The 10,401-nt window shown below is 40.3% G+C and overlaps 1 long non-coding RNA gene across 1 annotated transcript; it reads left to right on the forward strand.

The window, feature by feature from the left end:
* Window positions 1–331: 331 nt before the first annotated feature.
* On the forward strand, window positions 332–9,116 carry LOC139627204 (uncharacterized). Its single transcript, XR_011692519.1, has 6 exons — window positions 332–627; window positions 717–850; window positions 1,968–2,059; window positions 4,012–4,088; window positions 5,846–5,979; window positions 6,299–9,116. It is a non-coding gene; the product is annotated as an uncharacterized lncRNA (long non-coding RNA).
* The last annotated feature ends 1,285 nt before the right edge of the window (window positions 9,117–10,401 follow it).

Here is a 10,401-nt window from a genome sequence, read left to right on the forward strand (position 1 = left end):
ACTCTTTCCTGTTATTCTTCTGCTTTGTTTCCAAAGCACTTTGTAAACTTTGTTTTTAAAGGTGCTATATAAATAAGGTTATTATGATTAACATTATTATTATTATTTAGCATTTACTTATGTTAATTCTTGTCTTTGCTGAAGTTAGCATGCTAACCAGTTAGCCCCGGTCCAGCAGGGCTGTCTTGTCACTGTCTTGTAAATGCTGACACTCTTGGCAACACTGGACGGTAACGAGCTGTTAATGCTAATGTAGCGCCCTGCTATAAATGATATGTATTTACATGTGTTTGGTTTTCAAATATTCAGTATAATTTTGCAATATTGCCGGTTAAATTAGTTCTATGGTGAAATAAGCTTGAATTAATACAGAGAAATGAATAAGTGCACTTCATTTGGGGAAGGTACTAAAATGTCCCATGTTCTTTATGGTCTGTGAATGTCTCATGACGGTTCTTTTGTTTATTTGAGTAACCAGGTATCAATCTGTTGTTAGCCAATCCATGCCTGTCAGAGATGAGCGTCAATTACCTACCGGTAAGAGCTAGAGTTAGCCTCGTCCCCGCTATCTGGGAGAAGGACACTGCATGTGTGTGAGGGAGAAATATTTTACGCCGAGTTTCCTGAGTGAGTATGGACATTATTTGAACTGGTGACAATATGAAAATGTATGAGAACCAATAGTGAGTTTATTAGTGTTTTGAAATTCTGCTTAGTGTGCCTGCCTACCTCCGGACCTATAGCCCGCCATGCATGCCTGCCGCTGGTCTGCTGCTGCTGTAGAGGGTGCTCAGGATCCATGCTGTCGCCAGAGAACCTATTTTATTTTATGGACTCAAAGGTTCACCAGGTAAAAAAATAAAGGGTGATTGCCTATGTTTTCTTTCTGTGTAATAAACATTCTTCCCGTTGCGATGTGTATTTGCAGTCACAGTGTTTATTTGAATGTGGGGTTATTAGGGCTATAGTGTGTTGAAGGTACATGCATGGGCGTATTAAAGCTCACATTAACAATATAGCTATAAAATAAGCTAACCAGGCCTCTCTGCACCCTAGGCAGAGTCATATGCTCTAGTTTAAGTAAACACATCACAAGGTCAATATTTTAGTAGACTCCCTCCAATTCAGCTCCCATGCTTATACCTGTCATCAGGTATAAGGGGTTTTACCATGACAATTCTGTAATAAATTAGAGTTGGTTGGGAGGGCTACACTAACATTGGATGTGTAGCAGTAAACTTATACTAAACTTAAAAATTGTTCCTTTAAAATGACTATCCACATCATAGTTTTGGCATGTTAAATGTTGTGGCATTTTAAATAGTTTTGTATTTAATTGGCTTATCCTGTACACTCTGCTAATTTAACAAGCTACCTGTTTATTCATGGTTGCAAAAACAGCATTGCTGTATGTTTTGATGAGAGCCTAATTATTTCCATATAACAAGTTGCAAATCTTTACAAATGCAGATAATTACATGCCCAACTCCATGTACAATCCAACCAGCAATTATGAGGCGTTATCTGTGTCCTGAAAAATGTCTCACCTCATGAACCAGCTGTTCAAGGCTCATTCCCGGCTCAAAGCAGAAACCAAGCCCAGCTAATGTGAAATGGATAGAAGGCTGTAATTGTGAGTCACGTTCCAGCTGGCGTCTTGCCCTGGAAGAAGACACATCCCCTGCCCCTGTTTGGGTGCTTAACCAGATCTGCCTGATTCCTCTCTGTACATAGCTAAACATTTAACCTCTTCAGTGACTTTTGTGTTTTAAAAAAAAAAAAAAAAAATATCTGGGCATTGCTAGAACTGCGGTGGCGCTACTCCAGGTCGGATCAGTGGCTGTCGCTCATGCTCACAGATCAGTAAGAATAAGGCCTGTCACTCTGTGATGGCACAGGAGCTCTAGGGGACAGAGGGCACATTGACACAGGCCCAGGTTTTACTTTTTTTTTCTGTCATACCACAGACCAGCAAATGCAACCTGAAGTTTTCTGCTCTCTGCATGTGTGTGAAGCCCCAGAATGTAACACTTTTGCCCAATGTGACCTTCGAAGGAAGGTAGGTATTCCCTAAAAATGAAATTTTATGCTAAAATGGCATCTTGGTGCCAATACAATATAGGGGTCTGTTTTCAGCCATGTACTAGTTTTGAGGTTGTCTAATTCTAAACATTATAATCTCAACACATACTGTACAAAAAGAACAACTCTTTTTGACAGTAGGAAAGGTATGCATTTGTGCATGATGTGGGCCTACTGAATGTTTCAGCACTGAAGTGGTGCCACATTTTCAATACTGTGCCACTTTGTCAGTATGCATGTGTTAATGTATGTATGTATGGATGGATGGACCAGTGGTTTGGTGAACATGGACCATATTTTAGCTCTTGGGTGTAACAGAATTGGGTCAGTCCTGTCATGAGTAATGTGCCTTATTTCAGATATGTCTGTTCTGTATTTTGTACTTGAATTTACCTCATGTTTAGTCTGTCTTCATACTCAAGAGAGCTGGCATGATAAGTTGGCAGTGGTTGCAACCCAGCTCTCCTCAATTTAGGAACAACAGTGCCTCCTAGGGTAACAAATGCCAATGCATAATCTGCGTCCTCCTCTCCCCCTCCTCCTCTGTCTCAGTTGTTTTGTTTCTCTTACTGTGGGGCAGTGCGTTTGGGCTTTCTGGGAGAGACATGATGCAGCTCAGGTTTTGCAAATGTGTAGGGGGCTTTCATACAACTGTTGCCGTACAAAGTTGCACATAAGAAACTTCTGTTACAATTTTGAAATAGTAAAGAAAAAAAAAGCATTGAAAAAAGCTCAATCCAAGGCAGTAAGAGTTTATTATTTTTTTCATTGCCGAGAATTTTTTTGGCAACATAGGGGAACACAAATGAAGGCCAGAATGGTAATCATCACTGGATAATGAAAGTGTTTGATAGTGAAGTAGTGCAAACACAGCTAGCTACTAGCAACCAAGCTATCATAATAACGTCTCAGCATATTCTGTATGTTTTTTGCTTCTCACAGGGAAAGCTCTGTGCTGCAGGTACATTTTGACCTATTTTAATACGTTTGGTCTTTTCATGCAATAGTCACAGCATCAATTTAAGTAAATATATATATATAGTTGTAAATCACAAGTCCTCCTCTAATTTAAGCCTTGAAAAAGCCACTCTACTTGAACAGCTTTTCAATCTAATATTGAACTCTCTCCTCTCATTTTCACCTCTCCTACCAACTTATTTACTGTAAATATCCAGTTTACATAATTGCTGTTACTTCATAAGGGGATCTTTGTAAGAGCAGCAAACATCAAGTGGATTCTTGATTTGAGTACCACACTGGGTGCTTTGAGTGGGTTGCTTTTGAATCTTGAAATTCAGACTGTGAATGCCACCACTACCACCGCCAAATATTGCAGGTCTGCCTCTTGCCCATGGAGCATTTTTATGGAGCTTAACAGTTCTTCAAAAGTCTTCCTTCATTTTCAGACAATATCCCCAGTTGATGTTGGCATTTTCCCAATCTTACTCAGACTGGTTGCTGTCCTGCCTTCACCCCCTTGAATTGCTGAATGGTTTCCAGAATATGTCAAAGCTGACTGAGCCATCTTTCATTGCCTTTCCAAATGCCTCCCTCACCAGGGCTTTTGTTTCAAGCCTACAGAGGAGACAGCTTCCCTCACCTAGTGTCAACAAACAATTTCTTAGGTTGCTACCTTGGCAAGCACTTACTCTGGCCACGGCATGTTGCAACTGTCCATATGTCCTACTCTGGCCAAGGACCTTGCCATGCTTTGCTTCTGAGATTTCTGATCTTGTCTTTTTTGTTCTACTGTATCAATTTCTGTCAACAGTTTTTCATACTATGTAACTGAAACTGATGACTCACTGTTTATAAGCGGTGAATCTGCCAATTCCAGAGGTGTATGGAGCCTGTATTTTCCTATGCGTCAGCAAAAATATACTGAACACAACATTTTTTTTACTTTCACTATCTTGGACCCAACCCAAGTTTTAAGTTCTTCCAAAAAGGAGCAGGACCAAAATGCTACTGAATAACACATACTGGATCCAGTGGCGTCAAAACAGGTAAGCCGACTTTAAAGATGTTATTCATTAATCCCTGACCTTGACACATGACATGCATTTCAAGCTTGAATCAGAAAATCCCAACTTGGTGGGAAGGGTGGTTAGCCAAGTGTGCAAAATGTTCAATGTCATGAAATAACTGTCTTATTTTGTAAAAGAGAGCCTCATTTAGAGTCATGTAAAAAGACGAGAAGAAAACTATTCAAGGAAAAAACAGATTTTTTGTAAGGCAAGGCATGTGACAAAATGAGATGATGCAGGTGATCAGGTGGGCAGTAATAGCAGTCAGAAGTCACCACTGCTTTGTTCTGTCCTTAAACTCAAACTTGTGGACTTGCCTTTAGTCACTGCAGAAGTGCTAAGTCCTTGTCCATAAAATCATGGAACAGTAAACTAGATCTAGATGATGGAAGAACAGCTATATCACTAAAGTGTCATATTGCAATTTAAACCAATGAAGTTGGCATAATATAAGGTTTGATACATAGACTGTATATAAAAATGGACGTAGACTCTGGGTCTGAAAAGTGAATTCTATGCTGAAGTGTCTAAAACCTTCACCTTAAACCTATCTAATGATCATTCTGTATGACCCCATTGGTTGCAAAAAGAAGTCCAATTGTATTGAAGTCTATGGAAAAATGTTTACTTTTGACTCAATTTATTACCTCAGTGAACATTGTCCTAATGAGTTTATGATCTCAATCGCTAGTTTCAGGTCAATTTGATGTTCATTTTTTTAAATTATAGTCCCTTTTAGAGGAAGATAGATGATAAAGCAGGGTATGCATCAGGGCGAGGCTACCGTGTGATTAACAGACTGTACCACACACGGAGGCCCGCTTGACAATCAGGATAGAGCACAGAGCAGGTCAGATCCACCCCTCACTCCTCCTCAGCTCCGCCTTCTCTGCCAAACCTTCTGGTTTCAACAGACCAAGATGGCTAGGGCCAAATTACAAACTCGAGGCTTCAAACACAAAACCAGTGGGTGACGTCATAGTGGGTTGCCACTTGGTTCAATAAGATAAGAAATAGTGCACATCATTTATGGCCTCTGCACTTGATATGGACTTCCATTGTGGCAGCGCAACTCAGACTGCAACCTGAGAGTTAAACATTGGACTGAACCCACAGCAGCAGATACTGACAAAATTGTCAAGAATCAATGAATTATTATTTCTTAAATCAATAGAAACCCCAGTAGTGTATCAAAGTAAATCCACTTCTGAAATATTAGGTAGTGCAGTGGTTGGGAACATCAGCACAGTGATAATGAACTTAGAAATGTGATCTCACATCTAAAATAGATGTTCAGACTAGTCTAAGGTTTAGTCAAGAAACGCGAGTTGTGAATCTTAACCACCTAAAATAAAACAAAGTGTCCATTTTGATTTGTCTTTGTGGCTGAAGTGGGAAAACAGGTGGTTCCCTTCTAACATGAATCATGTTAAGCATGAAGCAACCATATTAATACCTTTGATTTCCTTCTAAGATAGAGCCTTATCCATCAAATCCTCATCAAATGCCAAGAACAGATGTATAACACTTTTAAAATGTGTCAGCAACGCCTATCACCTGCAGAAAAAAGCTAACACGCAGAGACCCTCCAGCATTGCTGTTGCAGGGGAGATAAGGCTGGAGCAGAGTGGACACAGTGTTGTGTTTGAACTTCAGATAGCTATAGTGATGACTTAATTCTCTTTTCTGACTAAGTCCTGCACTCACTGACCTTTCTTTCAAACCTCTTTTCTCAGCCACAGTATTTGTCAGAGTCCTGAGTGGTGTGACCTGCTTCCCTGGGTGATAAGATCAAATTTATTCCATCCGTTTCTACTTCTTGCTACCTGATGCACCTGATGCATGCCCTCACAAGCATCTTCAATAAAGTGTATGTATGGTAGTATCAAACATCATTTCAGGTTTGATTTCATTTTAGTAGCTCTCAGTATTTTTCTTGCAAGGTTGTGTTTTGCAGTATTTGATTAAATATTTAAATGAGTTCTACATAGAAATCTGCACAGGATGCATGTGTTTTTGTTTGTGAATGTGTATGTTATGTGCCTGCCCTCTACCATCTTCTCCCTTACAAACTCACCTGTGTCAGTGTATAAGGGGCGGGGTGGGGGGGTGGGGGTAATGTTTTCTGCATTATTTATCGGCTCTCATCCATGTCAATGCTTTGTGCCCATTTCCCTGTGACATTTCAGAGGTTGAGGAAAAAAGGCAACAAAACAATGTAATGGAGAGAAAGACCTTCAGCACAGCACAATAGAGCTGAGAGAAGCGTGACAGATGAAGCAAATGCCTCGATTACTACTTACAATTCCCTGTCTTGCCACCTATCTGTGCAGCCTGGTGTGTGGATCACATGTACAAGGGACCAGGAACACAACATCATTCCAGGACTGCTATATTACATGAGCTCCTCATAATTATATGAGAGACATATTAGGTTGGATGTGCCCCCATCCTCCTCATCTCATCTTCACGGGCCTCTCTTTCATCTGTCAAGTCTAATGAACAGATGTTGCTCAGCTGTTGGAGTCAACATGATGGACTGAGTTGCTGGCGGGCACATCCTACTGCCGAGAAAAAGTGAGAGGGGTCATCTGGACAGTGAACAGCATGCCGGGGTGCCTTGACTCTTCTGTGTTTCTCACCTTCTTTCTTCCTCATCGCTGCCCCCATCTTTGACATTCAGGAGCCTTTCCAGCCTGGGCTCTGCCCCCAGAACTCTACCACCTACTGTCCTGTCCATCTGAGCGCTTGTCAGCCATTCTGTTCGACTGATCACTTACCTGTAATGTGCCCTTGTCCACAACTGGAGAAGCCAGCTGGTGAAAAGGTCAAAGTATTTATAATAAGGTCAACAAGGCCTCTGAAAGGCGAGTAAGGGAGGACGGAGAGGAACAGCGCTAGGAGGGATGTGATAGAATGAAGGTTACATGAAAAGTCACTCGATATTTTTGAGACAGAGAAATCATATAGTATAAGCAACTCTGTTTAATCACAACTATCACACATGATATTGGATTGTTCAATAAAAATTCATAAACATGAACAAGGACTGTGGTTTCAACAAAAGGGCAAATGTTAATTACATATCAGCGATTGCACCCCCTTGGCTTAGGGGTTAAAACGCCAGACAGGCACCTTTGCTCCAACTCTCTCACCTTCTTTTTCCTGTTATCTTTTTTGTGTCTTGCATAAAAAAATCTGACCTCTTGCTGTGAGTGTTGGCTTTTGATGAAATTGTGAGGTGCAGATTTGTCCAATATAGATGTAATTCCTAGGGATTATGGGCTGGATTAAGTTATAGTCAAAATTGTAAAATGCAAAAAGTGTTCATATGACAGGCTGGTACACACGTCACCATATTTATACATTGAAGGTGCTGAAGAACAGTAATTGAGCTGGTGCATTCTAAACTTAGAGGAGAAGGAGAAGGTGACAGGTCTATCGCTCTATCCACCCATCCAAACACCCAACCTCAAATAATCTCCCTGTAACAGGACGGCACCTGCTCCCACTCTGAAGTGTCCACCTGCTGTGAAAATTGTACTCATGGAGCAGCCAGCACCACAGCAGCACACAAGAGTGTCTACACATTTTCAAACACCTTTCGACATTTGTCAAAAAAAGCGTTCCAGACATACTAAGCCTGGGCTTTTATCAAATCTGTCAAGGGCGCTACAACTGAAGAGATTTTTTTTTTTCCAAAATGAGTGATAATAACACACCATACCTATTTAACGCATGAGTTCCTTTTTAGCACTGGAGTGACAGATAGTGATCGATATCTGTATGTCTGTCCTGTACTATACTTTTCTTTACTGGACCACCTTACCCAGATAGCCTTGGCAGACTCACATTTTCCCAGTTCAGTCAACCGTATTCAAGCCAGTGTGGTAAACATCTTTTTAGTTGTTGGATTTCCTATTTTGTTGTCTTCAGCAGGATTCACTCATGCTCATAGCTCTGCATGTGCTCAGCCAGTGTAACTGTGTAGCTATAGGTCATGTCTTGTTTGTCATCCTTGCTTTCAGCATGACAGTGTCCTCAACCATATCTCATTGTGCTGGGGTAACATCCAATAAGCACTCAGTCTTCCCAGTGCAGTTTTGATCTAGCAGTTGCTCCACCGCAGTACATATTGAGTTATTACCATACGTTTTGGTTCTGTTTTTGTTCAGTGACATTATGGTAGTAATGTTTTTAACATCGGCTTTTTTTTTGTTAAGTCTCTCTTCTGATATTTTCACTTTAACAGCAACAGTAGACTGAGCGTTGACGCAGAGCTCGCCTGTATTGCTGAGGCTGATTCCAATAAATGTAAGGCTTTGACACATTCCTCTGCTTTAGATGTAAAACCTGCAACGAGAGGGGTAGCATTTTCTCGCAGATGAAAGTGAATATTGGCTCAGAAGCTTCCACAGAGTTTTGTTAAAGTATCAAAAGAGATTAAAACACCATGCAGAGGTTGGAATACTTTTTTTGGTTGAGTAATGTGCTATAGCTTGTTTGATTGCAGCAGAAATTTGCTTTAATCAGTTATTTTAACTATATTCAAAATATTCTTGACCCTAATCAGAAAACATTACCACACTTGATCTTACTATGACCTTAGGCCCTTTCAGTGGATACTTTAAATATGATATCGTTTCCACTGTCGGATCACAAGGGTTTCATTTTTCAGAGAATTCAGTCTAGTTTTATTCCCATTTAATACATAATACATTGGTTGTCTACTGAAAGACTTTAGAAGTCCTTATGCGGCCTCGGTAGAGTTGGGGTTGCTCCTCTTAGATTCAAAGAAAGTTTCATTAGAAAATGTGCTCTCTGATTAAATGAGCTGGCATATTAAAGGAAATGCAATCAAACTGAGTGCACATGGAAGAATTGTAAACAAAACACATTTTATGAACAACTGCAGAAACTGGTGCTGAAGTAGTGAGTGGTAAGGTGTGATAGAAGAATAACTTCAAGGCTGCTGACCATTTTACTAATTCTCCGAAACCTGCTTGGTATGAGCCCTCTCCCTGTGAATTTGGGATATTCTTGGACTTCTCTAAGAATACCGAAAATATTTCAAATAAAATATGTCCTTCAAACTGTAACTGTAACAAGTTTTACTTCAGAATTTATTTTGAATTTTACAAACTTTCATAATTGCTAATAATTCCTCTTATTTCCTTAATATTTTACCATTTGAAATAGGATATTTAAACTGAATTGAAACTATATGTCACATACCCTCCATATAATCATTTTTGCCACAGGCCTTCTAACGAGGTGTCATGGATGGGTGGCAGTCATCTGACACAGAGGTGTGAAAATTTGACCATGACAGCAATTTTAGCCACTGCCCTCTCGCTCCCTCAGCTTCTTTCTTTCCAGAGGTTCCACTCCAAAATGAAGCAAATGCACAAACCCTATCTCAGGGTGAGAAGAGAGAACCAGAAAGGAAACCACAGAGCCTGTACATGCTTTGCTCTGCAAAGCAAACAGCATGAGAGGGAACTCCCAATGTAACGGCAGATGTTGCACTGAGGAGGTCTCAAAGCTCTCAGTCTCTCTCTCTCTCTCTCTCTCTCTCTCTCTCTCTCTCGCTCTGTGTCCCTCTCTCTTTCTCTGTCAGTCTCTCACCATTCTTGACAGATGTGATCCAGAGAAAAGAGACACTGTGCTGTGGGAAATACAACTGGATCACATCAGACATCAGTAAGCAGCAGAGCAACAGGGGTGAGAAGCAGGAGGTTTAAATCAGTGTTAAAGGCAATGACAATGTTAAAGGATCACTTCATGAAGAACATTGATTTTTCTCTGCGTGTTTGTGGCACTGAGACGGTTATAGTTATAGCCCACTAGATTGGACAAATGCATAATTATTGGAGATGCTTTTTAGGACCTCAAATTATCCTTTAACCATTTTTTCTCATTTAGTGTTGAACTGTAAACTATGGTTTTAATCGGTTTTATTCTTGTATGCATCTTTCAATAATTCCAGTCGTTAAGATACAAAATAATAATACATTATGTCAACTAGGACTGTGTGTAGGGACCCTGTGTTCTTCTACACTCATTTTCCTTTAATGGACATTTTCCTCAGATCCACAAACACAAACAACATTGATTCTTTGTCAAATATTTTCAGGTAGATTGGCGATGACAGGGCAAGAAGGTAGTTCCACCCATGTGTTGACTGACTGCTACTTTGTCACCATTAAGGCGTATAACAGAAGACTGTTCTCAGTCAGAAGACAGGTTCATGTAGACAACTCAACATGATGTAATTGAATTGTACGTTAAA

The sequence above is a fragment of the Trachinotus anak genome, unplaced genomic scaffold, assembly GCF_046630095.1.
Source record: "Trachinotus anak isolate AG129_WGS33_773 ecotype Australia unplaced genomic scaffold, CSIRO_AGI_Tana_v1 ptg000002l, whole genome shotgun sequence".
NCBI lineage: Eukaryota > Metazoa > Chordata > Actinopteri > Carangiformes > Carangidae > Trachinotus > Trachinotus anak.